Source organism: Crinia signifera, chromosome 11, assembly GCF_055691185.1.
Source record: "Crinia signifera chromosome 11, ASM5569118v1, whole genome shotgun sequence".
NCBI classification, from domain to species: Eukaryota; Metazoa; Chordata; class Amphibia; order Anura; family Myobatrachidae; genus Crinia; species Crinia signifera.
In genome coordinates, this window is record NC_139227.1 from 72,609,131 (window position 1) to 72,624,369 (window position 15,239).

The following is a 15,239-nucleotide window of genomic DNA, read 5'->3' on the forward strand; positions in this document are numbered from 1 at the left end:
TGAGGCTGTGGCTGATTGTGATGTCATCGGCTGCATCAGGATCATCAGGAACCATTTGAAAGGAAGTTGTTCATGGAATAAGACCTGTATTGAAAATGCTGTGTATACAGATATTCGTTTTGCTAATATTAGTGATTACTGGGGGCAATGGAGCTCCAATTCGGGCAGCTGAAGCTATAACTAACATCTATCATGAGGAGAATAATCCAACTTCAGACTATAAAGAAGAAACTCCTACAGAAGAAGCAGCAGAAGAAAGTGACCTGAGCGATGAGCTGAAAAAAACCCTGAATAGGAAGAACACCGATAATTTGATAACAACAGGCTCAACGTTGGCCATTATCAGTCTAGCGTTCATTGCAATAGCTCTGGGCATCATCAGACGATATTGCCTTAAGACTGCTGCTGAGAAAGCTTCACAGGACCTTGATAGTGAAGCTGGACTCCCTGAAGAACTTGAACCTGCAGATACAGTAACTAACCTGGCAGGAGAGATGTGCCAGTCACAGGAATGCTCTCACCTTTCCTTGGCACTGGATCATCGTCTGAATTAAAGCAACAGCTCTGGCTTGGGAACCAAAAAGAGACCCAAATACAGGCTTAGGAACCTGAGACAAAGAGACCCACATACAGGCTTAGGAACCTGAGACAAAGAGACCCACAAACAGGCTTAGGAACCTGAGACAAAGAGACCCACATACAGGCTTAGGAACCTGAGACAAAGAGACCCACATACTGGCTTGGGAACCAAAGACAAAGAGACCCACATACTGGCTTGGGAACCAAAGACAAAGAGACCCACATACTGGCTTGGGAACCAAAGACAAAGAGACCCACATACAGGCTTGGGAACTGAAGACAAAGAGACCCACATACAGGCTTGGGAACCTGAGACAAAGAGACCCACATACTGGCTTGGGAACCGAAGACAAAGAGACCCACATACAGGCTTGGGAACCTGAGACAAAGAGACCCACATACAGGTTTGGGAACCTGAGACAAAGAGACCCACATACAGGCTTGGGAACCTGAGACAAAGAGACCCACATACAGGCTTGGAAACCTGAGACAAAGAGACCCACATACAGGCTTGGGAACCGAAGACAAAGAGACCCACATACAGGCTTGGGAACCGAAGACAAAGAGACCCACATACAGGCTTGGGAACCAAAGACAAAGAGACCCACACACAGGCTTGGGAACCGAAGACAAAGAGACCCACATACAGGCTTGGGAACCTGAGACAAAAGAAACCCATCCCACTCCCACTCCCCCTCTCCCCTCCCCCCCCCCCACCCGTGGCTGTTATTGCATGGCTATCGGGCGTGGCCCCTTGGCGATGGGGTTACCAGTTCTTTAAGAATTGGTAGTGGCATAGCCACCATGGACCAACGCAAAATTCATTTTGTTGTTATTAAGTTAGAACTGTGTAAATGTGCTGTCAGACTTACTGTGTGACTGTACTGACAACTTTCAGCTTCATTTGCAAAACATAAATTATTCTATATAAAGTATACCAAAAGTTGTGCAAAGATTAGGGCCATCTGTCCTCCCTCTCTCTCTGCCCAGCATCTGTCCTCCCTCTCTCTGCCCAGCATCTGCCCCCCTCCCTGCCCAGCATCTGCCCTCCCTCTCCCTGCCCAACATCTGCCCATTGTCTCTGCCCAGGATATTTCCTCCCTCTCCCTGTCCAGCATCTGTCCTCTCCCTTTCTCTGCCCAGCATCAGTCCTCTTCTCTCTTCATTGGCCAGCATCTTGCTGCCACCCCCTCTCTACCCAGAATTTGGTTGCTTTCCAATTTATCTGCCTAGATCTGGCTGTCCCGCCTTTCTCTGCCGAGTATCTGTCCCCCTCCTTTTTCTCCCTGTGCCCCATCTATCATATCTATACATCCTTATTCAACCATTTCCAACAACACCCTCATAACTCATTGGGGCAGATGTATTAAGCCTTAAGAAGAGATAAATGCAAGTGTGATAAGGAGAGATAAACGTCCAGCCAATCACCTGCCATGTTACAGGCTGTGTTTGAAAAAAGTCAGTAAGGAGCTGATTGGCTGGACGTTTATCTCTCGTTATCACACTAGAATTTATCTCTTGTTAAGGCTTGATACATCTGCCCCATTGTTCCTCTTTCCCATTCTCCCACCTCCCCATACTTATTCCTCTTCTGCTCTCTTCACACCAGACACGCACCTTGCGTCCAGGGGCGGATTTAGGGATGACGGCGCCCCTAGGCACAACAATAATGCTACCCCCTGTCTAATTATATTATTTTTATTGATTACTTATAAGCCCTCATTTGATAATAGCCAATATAATGGATTTATTTAAAAAAAGCCACTAACAATAAAAACGATTATTAAAAGAAAAAAAAAAAAAGCCACTAACTGTGACGTTCTTTTATTATGTATACATATTACTAAGTAGGACAGTTTACAGGGGCAGTATCTGCATGTCCTATCATTTACACTCTATTTAAGATGGAATACTGTACAGCACAGTGGATATTTTGCAGTTATTGGTACACTTTGGGCTGACAGTACCATCACAGGCATCCAAGTGCCGCCCCCCAAACATGTGCCGCGCGTGCCTGATGGGAAATTCGGCTCTGCTCCTGGGTGTGTTTTACAGTGTACTGCATTTCATTTACCTTCCTGTGGATGGAAAAGAGACAATAGAGGCCTTTCTTTCTATGAGTAATGTGTACATGAACCTTGACGGATTCTATGTTGGTATGACTAGGTAAAGATGGCTGTGTGAACAGACAGCACTTTTTACATAGAGCTTCATAAGGAATAATTGAAGAGATTGACCTTCAGACAACTTAAGCAGTGTGACAGTGTACTTTGAAAGGAACATAATAGTGATGCTAAATGATTCTCCCATTTGCGTCAGCACTATCCTCACATATTCCGTATATTTCATATTTTCTGATTTCTTTATTAGCCTGCAGCCGATCCCGTATAATTACAGCTTTGACTGTAGGATATTTTTCATTTCCTTTAAAAAAAAAGCTACGGCGATGAGAGATGTACAGATGATAGATGCATGTATATTAGCAACTTAGAATTTAGTTCCAAAAAGAAAGAAGTAAAGTATGTTGGATCCGACTGTAAATATTTATATTAAGTAGCTAATTGATGAGGAAAACGTAAGTAAATTCCAGGGTAAAGCTCTTAGATATACACAGCTCCACTCCACCAATTATATCCAGGGCCGTAATTAGGGGTGTGCCAGTGGTTCCATCACATAGGGCGCAGTGTCCCCCCCGGTGTCTATGTCTACAGGGACACTGTATAGGTGTTCCGCATCCCCCCGCATGGCTCACTGGACACCCAACGCTATTATATTATCACTCTATGCCCACTTGGATAGTAAAGTATCAATCTACACAAAATCTGTGCATACTCCTTTAGGGGTAAGGACAAAGCACAGGTCATTGAAAAAGGCGAGGCAGACAAAGGAGAGGCAACTTCTCAAGGAGACCCCCAGCAAGGAAATCAGTTTGGGGGTTAAAAATATCTCTTATCCCCCTAACGCATTCACAGAATAGACTTTTATCGAAAGTACTAATTATGTTACTAATACTAAGGGGCCAATTGTTTTGGGACAAATTTGGACCCTTCCCCAATGTTCGGGGTTTGTGCATGCGCAAACCCCCTGTGAATGAGCGGCTTTGGCGATGCCTGCTTGGGGTGGGCGGATGCTGACACATGACACATCAGCGCCCGTCACAAAATTGGAGTACAGCGGCCATCTGAAAAGTAAGTATTGACTTTCTTTTCAGACCGAGGGCTGGAAAAATCTTTTGATTGTTTTTTTTTTAAATCAAAAATACATTGACAATGCTTGCAAGCTTTGTCACTGCATGTGATAATTGGTACATCTCCCCACAGGCAGATATGCACTTGTGTCCGGGTCTAACTTGGTTGCATTTTGTGAATCCATACCTATACCATTACAGCGGGACTGTCCCACTGTCCCTCCCACAGGTGGCAATGTCTCATGGATGGGGGCAGTTGGGAGGAGCAGGAGAACACTGCTGCTCTGCAGAACAGCCGGTGATTACTGAAATGATGAGGTGCGCATGTTCACTCCATTTTTTTAGTGCAGAGGGAGCAGTTGGCTTTCCTGCTGTAGCAGAACCCTGGGCACATCCCCAAAAACTACGAAAATAGGGGTCACAACATTAGGACACACCCCTCCACCTGTAGCTCCGCCTCTCTTTGGAGTTGTTGTGCCTTTGGTGCAGTAGATCCCATATTTACAATCACAGAAGCTATATGAACCTCACCTCACCAAAATTTGTATCCTTTAAATATAGAGAATTGTAACAGCAAGTGCTCTGTGTGCAAATCCCCACAGGACACTGGAGAGCTGCAGAAGTGTGACTCCCCTCACTGCAATCATCCTTTATAATAAACGGCTAACACTGCTCCTCACCTATGTGGATTTCATGTGCTGTGCACGGAGGTGGCCCCTAGATGGTGCCCAACTGAGCAATCAATTGTTGCTCCATTTGGGCGTGCACAGCTGGCAGGGCTGACATTACTGTTATGTTTTTCCTAATTTAACTGAATAATGGCGGCAGAGGCACTTCCTGTAAAACAAACGCTTCCTACAGTATATGACAAAGTAATGGAAATAATGCAGCTTCCACCATTCACGGACACCATACATCTACAAGAAGAATCTTTAAACTGACTTTCTGTGCCAAAATGCATTTTTTTTTACTCAATAGAAATGCATATGACTATCTAAGTATGAGCCTTCCTACGGACTCGCTGCCATTATTGGGATGATCCGCTTGATGTGTTCTTATTGTTATGCACCTGTTACAATGTGATTCCGGCATTGTGACAAAAGGTCATGTGCTTGGAATTTCCTTATACCTTCCATACTGAATCAGCAGCACCCACTCCCTTTCTTGTATTCCAACTTATTGTTTTATAAACCAGGTTGATTAACATTCTGGTGATTACACATATGTGTCAGAATTGTCACGTATCTGCTTCTAATCCCAACTATTCATAACAGTCTATAATTGCGCTTATTGTAAATTATGTCATTTTGGTTACATCTTCGCATTTATGTATTGTTCCTTTACTTATTTCCTGTTGTATCTCAAAGGTATAATTACAATAAAAAAAACCATGGAAGAATGGCTGCAATTATTATAATAAATGTATTTTTATAGCGCCCTTTCTCCAACAGGATTCAAGGTGCTAAACAGACATCAACAACATGGCACATAATACATAAGATTTAAGTAATATAGCAAAAGACAAGCCATACAGATATTAAAAAGAAATCATTGAGAGCACAGTAAGCATAATGCAGGCATTTGGGGTAATAACTTCCATGGGTTGTGTATTCCATCCTCACAAGGTATAAGGTGAGGCAGCCATCTTGGGTGCACTGCATAGGGCAGGGCTGGATTAATCCTTGAGTTGGCCCTGGAAACTTAAAATAGTGGGGACCTTGGAGAAGGAGAGTGTGAGTGTATATTATATTTCTATACAGTACCTCCCAACATGCAAGCTGCACACACTAACCAATTTAAAATCAGGGAGTGCAAGGCTCAAAAAATGTAGAGGTAATATATATAGATAGATAGATATGGGATGCAGTTAACATCAGTCAGGATACTGATGCTAGCATCCCAACTGCTCTCACAATGGTATGTCTGTACTAAGCCTTAACAAGAGATAAATGCAAGGGTGATAAGGAGAGATAAACGTCCAGCCAATCAGCTCCTTACTGACTTTTTTTTAAACACAGCCTGTAACATGGCAGTTAGCAGGTGATTGGCTGGACTTTTATCTCTCTTTATCACCCTGGCATTTATTTCTTATTAAAGCTTAATACATCTGCCCCATTATCGGCACTGGAACCCCAGTATAGATCAAGATCCCAAAACCAGAATGCTTACAACAGGGATCCTGATCGGTAAGTATGTGGGGCAAGCTAGCAGATGGCAGGGACGGTGGGGTTAGGTTTAGGCACTAGTGGGGAGATTTAGGGTTAGGCTGTGGTTTGGTAAAGATTAGAGGGACAAATGCACTAAGCTTCAAAAGTGATAAAATGGAGAGTGATAAACAGCCAGCTCCTACCTGCCATATCACAGACTATGCTTGAAAAATGTCAGACAGGAGCTGATTGGCTGGTTATTTATCACTCTCCACTTTTGAAGCTTAGTGCATCTGGCCCAGAGTCAGACTACAGTCACTTAGGTAGTGGGGTACAGTGGTTAGGGTTAGGTTACGGGGGGATTAGGCTGCTAAAAGGATTCCCTCCTTCGGGATTACCTCCATCGTTTAGCCAGCATCAGTACATTTTACTCTTATATTCTTCTGTTTTTCACCAGGCAGCAACAGCAGACCGCCCCCCTCATGTCTGGCACCCATAGTCAGCTGCCTAATGGAAGCACCCACCCTGCCAACATTCCAAGAGGGGCAAAAAGGTCTCTTCATGGACTTCTCTCTTAATAATATCCCCTATGTTGAATTATTTATTTGATAAGTAAGGTGCTTCAATACAGGTGACTGCAATAATATATTAAGAGAGAAGTCGAGGAAGAGAACATTTTATCCCTCCTAGAACAGTGGTTCCCAACCCTGGTCCTCAAGTACCCCCAACAGTGCATGTTTTCCAGGTCTCCACACAGAATCAGTGAAATCATTAGCTCCACCTGTGGATCATTTAAAATGAACAATCTGTGCACCTGCTGGGTGACCTGGAAAACGTGTACTGTTGGGGGTTCTTGAGGACCAGGGTTGGGAACCACTGTCCTAGAATGTGGCATGTTTGGTGGTATCATACCTCCCAACATGACCCCCTCCAGGAGGGACACAATTGCTCGGTACTTATGTATTATCTGGGCTCCCATGTTAAATGCACCCCATTTTTTCATACCCCTACTATCCAACTACGCATGGAGTTGATTTTATATAGTGTGGCGAGCGCAGCGAGCCACCGTGCCCGAAGCGTGGTGAGCGCAGCGAGCCCCGCGAGGGGACGCAGTCTCATAAGAAAAACGGGAGTCCAGATATTACATAAGTACCCAATGCTCTGCTCCTGGACTTTCCTCTTAATGTATGATTGCCCTCATCTGTGTTGAACAGGTTAATCGCTAAGAAAGGTGCTTCAACACAGGTGATGGCAATTATACGGAGCAGAGCAATGTGTCGCTCCTGGAGGGGGTCATGTTGTGAGGTATGTGGTATGGATTGTGTATATTAAATTTAAGGTAGATTTAAATTAAAGGTGCCCATACACGGTACAATTGTTGGGTGCAATGAGATGCACGCTCCCGCACAGCTCAAAAAGTATGTGTTGCACTTTTTGCACTAGAACTCATCGGGTGCCAGACGGGGTCCCGACAGTCATTAACCCGACTTTGGGTTCCCGACTGTTAAAACACAGACGGCCTGGTTCCCGACAGCCATCGGCTATTTTCCCTCGTGGGGGTCCACGACCCCCATAGAGGGAGAATAGAATAGGTGGGTCGCGTAGACCCGCAGTGTACAGTTTAAATGTAAAAGGATATATTTCTGTACAAGGTATGTGACATTCGCAAATCTATAAACAAAGATCTACAGTATAAATCTGTATATAGTGAATTGTTGTTCATAATAGGTTTTTTATTTATTTAAACTTTTAGAGAGACATAAGAGGTAAAATGTAAGGCACAATGGAGTTAAGTAGAACGGTCAGGAGAGCTGTAGACAGACCCTAACCAGGGAGAACATCTTTTTTAAAACTTACTTTATTTTGCATGTACTGTATCTGGGTCATATTCAATGCGGCCGGTGAGGGGGTTAATCCCTTCACCCTATTCTACGCTCTGGGGGAATCCTCGCTGTCAGAGGACGGCGAGGATTCCCCCATTGAGGCTCACGGCTAATGCAGGGAGCCCGCTGCACTTAGCCAAGAGTCTTGCTGTTTTAGCAGCCGCACACGCCGTTCCCACATCACTGCAAAAACCTAGCAATGGGAAAACGTTGTGTGCAGGGGGTCAGTTGAATACTGACCCTGCAAGCTTTGACAGTAAGTAGTCAGCACTGCTCGCTGTCACAGCTCGCAAAAATCATTGAATACACCCCAGAGTTCTCGACTTGTCCCAGTCCTTGGATTACGGGTGTCAATTTGTTTTTTTTACCTGGCAGGATGTCTACAATAGAACGAAGAGGACGCTTCACCGGAGGCCTCGGTATGTATAATTTCCTTCCGCAGGTACCCACACTTGGATTTCTACTGAAGTCGAGGACTAGCCATCGTTGAAAGCCTTAGGTGAGTATAGTGTATGTATGAATGTAGAGTGTGTTAAAGGTTTATTTTTCTCTGTGTCTGTGCAGTGTTCCCTCTAAGCTGTGCGCACGTGCGCACGCACACACCTTGACGAGCATGCGCACAGACATTACAACTGAGCGCACAAAGCAGCAGTGGTCCCTTTTTGCAGTTGTGGACTCAATTAATGTGTGTTTCCCCCATTAACTACATTGTGTGCTGTATTTTGAATGTTTAAATGTTTAATATCATTTTGAAGTAAAGTTAACACAAATGCTGAACGTCATTTTCCAGTTATATATAAGTGACGTACAAAACTGTAAATTTCATTCCAAAGTTGCACAGTCAAAATCTTTAGCCGCACACAGCCTTCGTAAAATTAGAGGGAACATTGTGTCCGTGTATTATTTAACTATTTGTTCTGTAGTAAAACTACAAGTACCAGCGGGCCCATAAATTCCCTGTATGCTGGGACTTGTGGATCTACAAGTCCCTACTTGCAGTGCAGGCTTGCTGAAACTTGTAGTTCTACCACAGAACACAATAGTATTATCTCTAATTTTTACACTTTAAAATCAGCCTGGTGCCCACCGTGCTGGGGCACTTGGAACAGTCCCGGGCTTAAGCGCGGGCAGGGGGTATCCTGAAGGGGTGGGACCCTTTTATTGGGAAGGTCCCCACTCCCCCAAGGTCCCTGTCTGGATTGAACAGTCAGGGGGTATACTGATTTGGATGAGGGAACTAGTGTAAATAGATTCCCCCAGCTGTGGCATTACACGGTTATGGTATTTTAGATCTTCAATGTCTAGGTCTACAGTCATATAGTCAACCACCAATGGTCGACAGTCAAAAGGTTGATAGGGTCCAAAGGTCGACAGTCAGACCTTTTGACTGAGCGCTGTACTGAGCAATCTTGCTGAGCGATCTACATTGCTCAGATCACTCAGCAATCTTCAAGAGTGAGAAAGAGTATGTCACTGTATTAATGCAGAGAATAAGGCTTATGCATACAACTAGCACTAACGGGTATGGGTCAACAGAACTTAGGTCGACAGTCATTTGGCCGACACATTAAATAGGTGAACATGCATTAGGTTGACATGATAAAGATCAATATGGGTTTTTCAGGTTTTTTTTGTGTCTATGTCGACATAAGTCGACATGGACACCTTATAACTGTACCGTGTCACTTCACCATGCTTCGAACACACTTATATTCCCACTATGCCCACTTGGAGAGTAAAGTATGAAAAATCACCTAAAAAAAAACAACCACTACTATGTTGACCTTTTTCATGTCGACATAATGCTTGTGTCACCCTATAGTGATCGATCTAGTGACTAATGCTTGTAGACCTAGTGACGGCATTCCCTCACTAGCAATAGTGGACAAGAAAGAGGTTTATAGGTGGAGGGAAGGCAGAGAACACTCTGTCTGGGCCATGCAAGAGCGGACATGACGATGAGTAAAGCAGGATATGCAGTGCCTGGAGCTATGAGAACAGTCACATATCAGGAACATTAAGAACAATACTGTGTTCTCATCCTGCCGCTAGGCCTGTCTGTGCCTCCTAACATCCTCCTCACTACTGGCTACTGACTCACCTCTTCAGCTTCGTTCTGTGTTCGCCCCTACTTCCTTAACCCTATTCCCTATCTCTGATTGCTTTACCCCTTCGTTATCTTCCTGTGATTGCTTCACACCTTTCCTCCTACGTTCCTGCTATTGCTGTACCTCCTACCCCTCATCCCTACTTGTGATGTGACTCACCTCCTTCTGCGTTTGTTTAATTGCATAATCCCCATTCCCAATGTCTTATTATAGATTTATTTTAAATTCTTTTTATTGCGTGATGCATTGCAACATTAACATGTCTAGACATTGCAGTGTTTACAAATTAATCGTACAATATCGCAAATAAACTGCAAACATTTACATTATTTTGTTGTTTAACAATATCCAAAATTCAAAAATTCAGAAATGTCCTCTGCACATCTCTCCAATAAAAGGCAGTATATGAGTAACCATGAAACGTCTCCTGAGAATTTTTGGTAGTTATTTCTTTGTATGTTTATGTGTGTGAAGGCCCCATCCTCCCAAATCCCTCAACCGCGAATAACAATATGAAGACCCCTTTCCCTTTGTACAAGGTTTATACGTGAATTTCCAGCTCCTATACCACTACTATTGGGGGATCTTCCAGCAGCCTCCTCGTCTCATACCACTCTGTGTATTGCAAAATGTTTTGAATTCTCTTTTGAAAGTCTGCTGGTAGAGTCACAATGTAACTTTCCCAAGTTTCAAAAAAAATTTGGGTTTGTTTTTCTTTATCTAAGGTTGTTTCCAACCAATCCATCTGAAAGATGTGATGGAGCTTAGTTTTAAAGAGAGCAAACGAAGGAGGCTGCGTGGATATCCAATCGTGCAAAATGGTTTTACACGCTGCTGCCTGTACAGCCAGTACAAGTTTTTTGCATCCCCTAGTTACCCTCTGTTCTGTAGGAATGATTCCAAATATGGCCCATTCTGCATTAAAGGGTATACTAGATTTATTTTATTAAGATTCAAAGCCCTCTGTCTTGAGGTAATCGGTAATTGGGGCATTCACAGGTTTAACAGCAGAAATGTTTAAATCTGTATTCAAAAATGAATCCCTCAGCGTTTGCTTTTTCCAGGTTAATTATTTAAACCCAATCACCAGAAAGAGACATGCTGTAGAGGATGAGCCAGGTGTGATATGCCATAATAAATTATAATTACTGACATACAATGGCCCTTATTCTGGTTCACTAGCAAAGGTAAATTCCTTCTCAGATGTACAAAACCATGTGCACTGCAGGTGGGGCAGATGTAACTTGTGCAGAGAGATTTAGATTTGGGTAAGATATTTTGTTGCTGTGCAGGGAAAATACTGACTGCTTTATTTTTACACTGCAATCCAGATCTCACTTTGAAGTAAAACCTCCCCTAAATGTAATTCTCTCTGCACATGTTACATCTGCCCTTCCTGTAGTGCACATGGTTTTGTCCATTTGAGAAGGAATTTGTCTTTGCGAGTGAACCAGAATAAGGGCCAATATGTATATTTCATGTGGGTAGTTTGATCATTGCTATGAAATATTTGTTAACCCTTTGGTTGCATGTGAATTTGTCAAAATTGGTGTTAAACCATTTGTATTCATCATAATGTTCTGTAATGTTTACCTTCTATAGAAAGTATTATCTGTTTGTTTTTTTTACACAACATTTTTTACTTGCTTTTTATATAACAAATGTGAGCGACACTGGCATTTTTATCAGATACTTTGCACATCTTTCGCAGAGATGTCGGCACTTAAAGGGTTAAGTATGTAGAGTAATAAGTTCTATTATTATGGTGCCTTATTGGGCCCATACATTAGAAATCATTTGGGGCAGTTCGGATCGAACATGTTGGATTTTGCAAACCACTCAGGGCTGTAGATTGCCAGTGTACAGTAACAATCAGCTGACCATTTAAAAGATAGAACAATCTTTTTTTTTCTCTTTTATTCCATTTGACAAGTAAATATGACTGCCCTTTCACTTGATGTAAAGGTGCGTACGCACGGGGGAGATATAGTGCTCAGCAATATATTGCTCAGTTTCTCCTTTTCATCAGCAACTAGAGATGGTCTCTGATGAGAAGGAACCTCTGCCGGGGGAGCCGCAGAGGTAATCAGCTGGTCACAGGAGAAAACTCCTGCGACCAGCGATTAGAACGGGGCTGGAAATGGGAGCGCGCACCCGGCGATTTATCGCCGGGGCATACTCCCATCACTGGCAATATGGTCGCCAGCGACCATATTCCCAGCGATTTCTGCCCCTATCGCCCCGTGTGTACGCAGCTTCAGGGGACTTTCAGGATTTGATCTATGCATGAAAAAAAGATCTGCACATCACTTGAAAATGATTGGGGAATATTGGTACATTTTAAATCATGTAATATTGGGTAAATTTACTAAAATGTGAGTTTTTAAAGTGAGATATGTTGCCCCTAGCAACCAAACAGATTCTAGCTATTATCCTCTTGAACAGTAATTTTCAACCTTGTTCAACTCGCAGCACACCAAAAAAAGATTTTCAAATTGCCAAGGCACACCATCAGTCCCCCAAAGGGAAAAACACACAGTAAAAAAATAAAGAAAACATTTAGGGGGGTATTCAATGTCAGGGGCACGGCTGTCGAGCTAGTGCGACAGCCGTGCCCCTGTCCCGTTCTCGGTGAGCTCGCCTGGAGCTCGGCAGTCGGGATTCAATGTCCCGGCCGCCGAGCGGCGAGAAGGGGGCGTGGCCGCGAGTTGCGGCCGGGAAGTGACGAGCTGCAGCCGGCAGCTCGTCACTTCCCGGCTGTTCTCGGCAGAACGAGCCCGACAGCTAGAGATGTCGGGCTCGTTCTGACAGGAAACCCTGTTCAATGCTGTCGGGGAAGACAGCATTGAATAGGGCCCGTCGAGCATCTCCCCCACGGGAGATGCTCGACGGCGATTGAATCTCCCCCTTAGCCCTCACATGAAAACAAGAGACCAGTGAATAACAGTTGAACTGGTGGTGGTGGCTATAAACTGGCGTGGACATCATTAAGTCTTGGGAACACTAGTATGCCACAGCATAGTGGTTGAAAAACACTGCTCCAGTAGGTGTTAGTTAAATGATAAGTAGAACCTGGTTGCTAGGGGCAACATCTCTCACTTCCAAAAACTCACTCCAGTATATTTAGCTCTAAAACTCAAACAGTGAATTTTCCTTTTGTGATTGCTGATGTACGTGTCCCATAAGACTGGACCAGACCCTTGGCTAACTGTTATGATTCTGCATTGACTTTGCTGGCCTTGCTTGGACTTTACCCACAGTTTTGGAGAGAATCATCTGAGGACCATCATCTGGGGTTATTTCACAGCAGAGTCCAAGTCAACAGTGAATTAATATAGGGGCTGATGATGCCTTGCAGCTCAAGGCATTATTTGTAACAGGCATTGTATAAAACCTATCTATCTATCTATCTATCTATCTCTCTCTCTCTCTCTCTCTCTAGATATATACGTGATGGGATAGTCTGGCAACCAGTAGTCTCACAATATTAATTTTGTCTTTCATCTCACTGCAGCAGGATAAGCAGGGTTTAAATTCAAAATGGATTTTGTCAGATTAAGATTGGAAAATGATTTTCCTCCATACGTCTGTAGTGCAGGGGATATAATACTTATTACGAAAACGATAAAAAAAAACCTATAAAATAAAAACTAAATTCTAGCACAGATTATATTAATATACTAAAGAAGACATCACATGTATCACTATATTGAAGGGGCCACTGATGATATTGATGATAATTCTAGTAAATGGAGCAAATTATTTGTTTCAGGGGGCACGGATTACATTGACTACACTTAGGTAGGCCCATTTGCTTTCCCTGGTACCCACGCATAATACCAAGTACCCGGACTGTTAGTATAGGCCAGAATTGAAGGGGACAAGGGGTTCATTTTCTATTATATTTATTATAACATGCTGTGTGGTTGCGATCTGATCCATCTATTTTATTTTTAATGATGGTTTTTACTGCTGATGCAGAGGAGAGGATGTCTACTTCTGTAGTATTACATAATACCCACTGTAAGTATTATGTGCATACCAAAATTTGTGATAAATAAAAGCTGATTCATTTTTTTGCGCATTTCTATATATATAATTCTCTTCTTTGTGCTATGTCACCTCTTATTGTGTTTTTTTTATTACCCCTGATGAAGTTTCCATTGTATTGTGACAAAACGCATTACTGCTAGATCCTGTTTTCTAACCTCTCATATAATATGAACTTTGTTGATCAAAACTATTTTCCTGATTATATAAATGAAGGATCAAAGCGAAATCCATTAGGCAGAAGTTTTCATCTGTTACTTTAATCATTTGTGTATAAAATACTTCACTATGGATGAGATACACTATCCTAAAATATGTGATCAAGCCTCTGAAAATGCTGTTGTTGGAGGATTGATCAATTCCCCATATGAATCGAGCTCTGGAATTTGAAACCTTCTGAAGCTTGTTCCTGATAGACCGAGCCAACTATAAATAGTGTTGCCTAATGGAATGCTATAGGTTTTATTACAGACTTTGCCGGAGTCCCCTGTGGGTTTTGCATGGGCTGGTCTATAGGAGCTCATGCACAAAAGGACTCCTGGGTCATAAAACCAAAATTCCTTGCACCACAACAGAAAACTCTGATTGGAAGAACAAAACTTTCCAGTTTTATTAGAAATTGTATATGCATACAGCGTTACTGAATACTAAATGATACATCTCATTTAAAGTGTCATGTGTGATCCTTCTCACCCTATTGGGCAAATTCAATAACCTGCAGTAATTTACTGCGGCCAATTGATTCCTCCATGGCTATTAAATTAGCCTGACACCGGGAATCTGGATTTCAGGACCTGCTGAGGTCCCTAAACACAACCCCTAATAAGTGTCCTGTTTTTCTGCAGTCATGTTTGAAAAAAAAAAAAAAAAGGTACTTGTGGATTATCACGGCTCCCATCGCATGCCATATATAGTGGCATGCGATTGGATGCGATTTGTGCAGTTTTTACCATTTTAACAAAATCACATGCGATCGGTTTTTAACAGAAAAGCATCCAAATGCATTGAAATTAGTATCAAACATGTTCAATGGCCCCCAAATGTCATTTTTGAGGCTGTACCACCCCCACTATCAACGCAAACCTGAAGCGTGGCGAGCGCAGTGAGCCCGCGAGGGGCGGCGGTACGCGTCCTATGACCTTTTCATACCCCCACTATCCACGTCGGCGTGGAGTTGAAAATAGAAAGTGTGGCGAGCGCAGCGTGGCGAGGGGACGCGGACACCTGTGAAGCCCGCGAGGGGACGCGTATACCTGTGAAGGTATTCGTGTGCGCTCGCCACGCT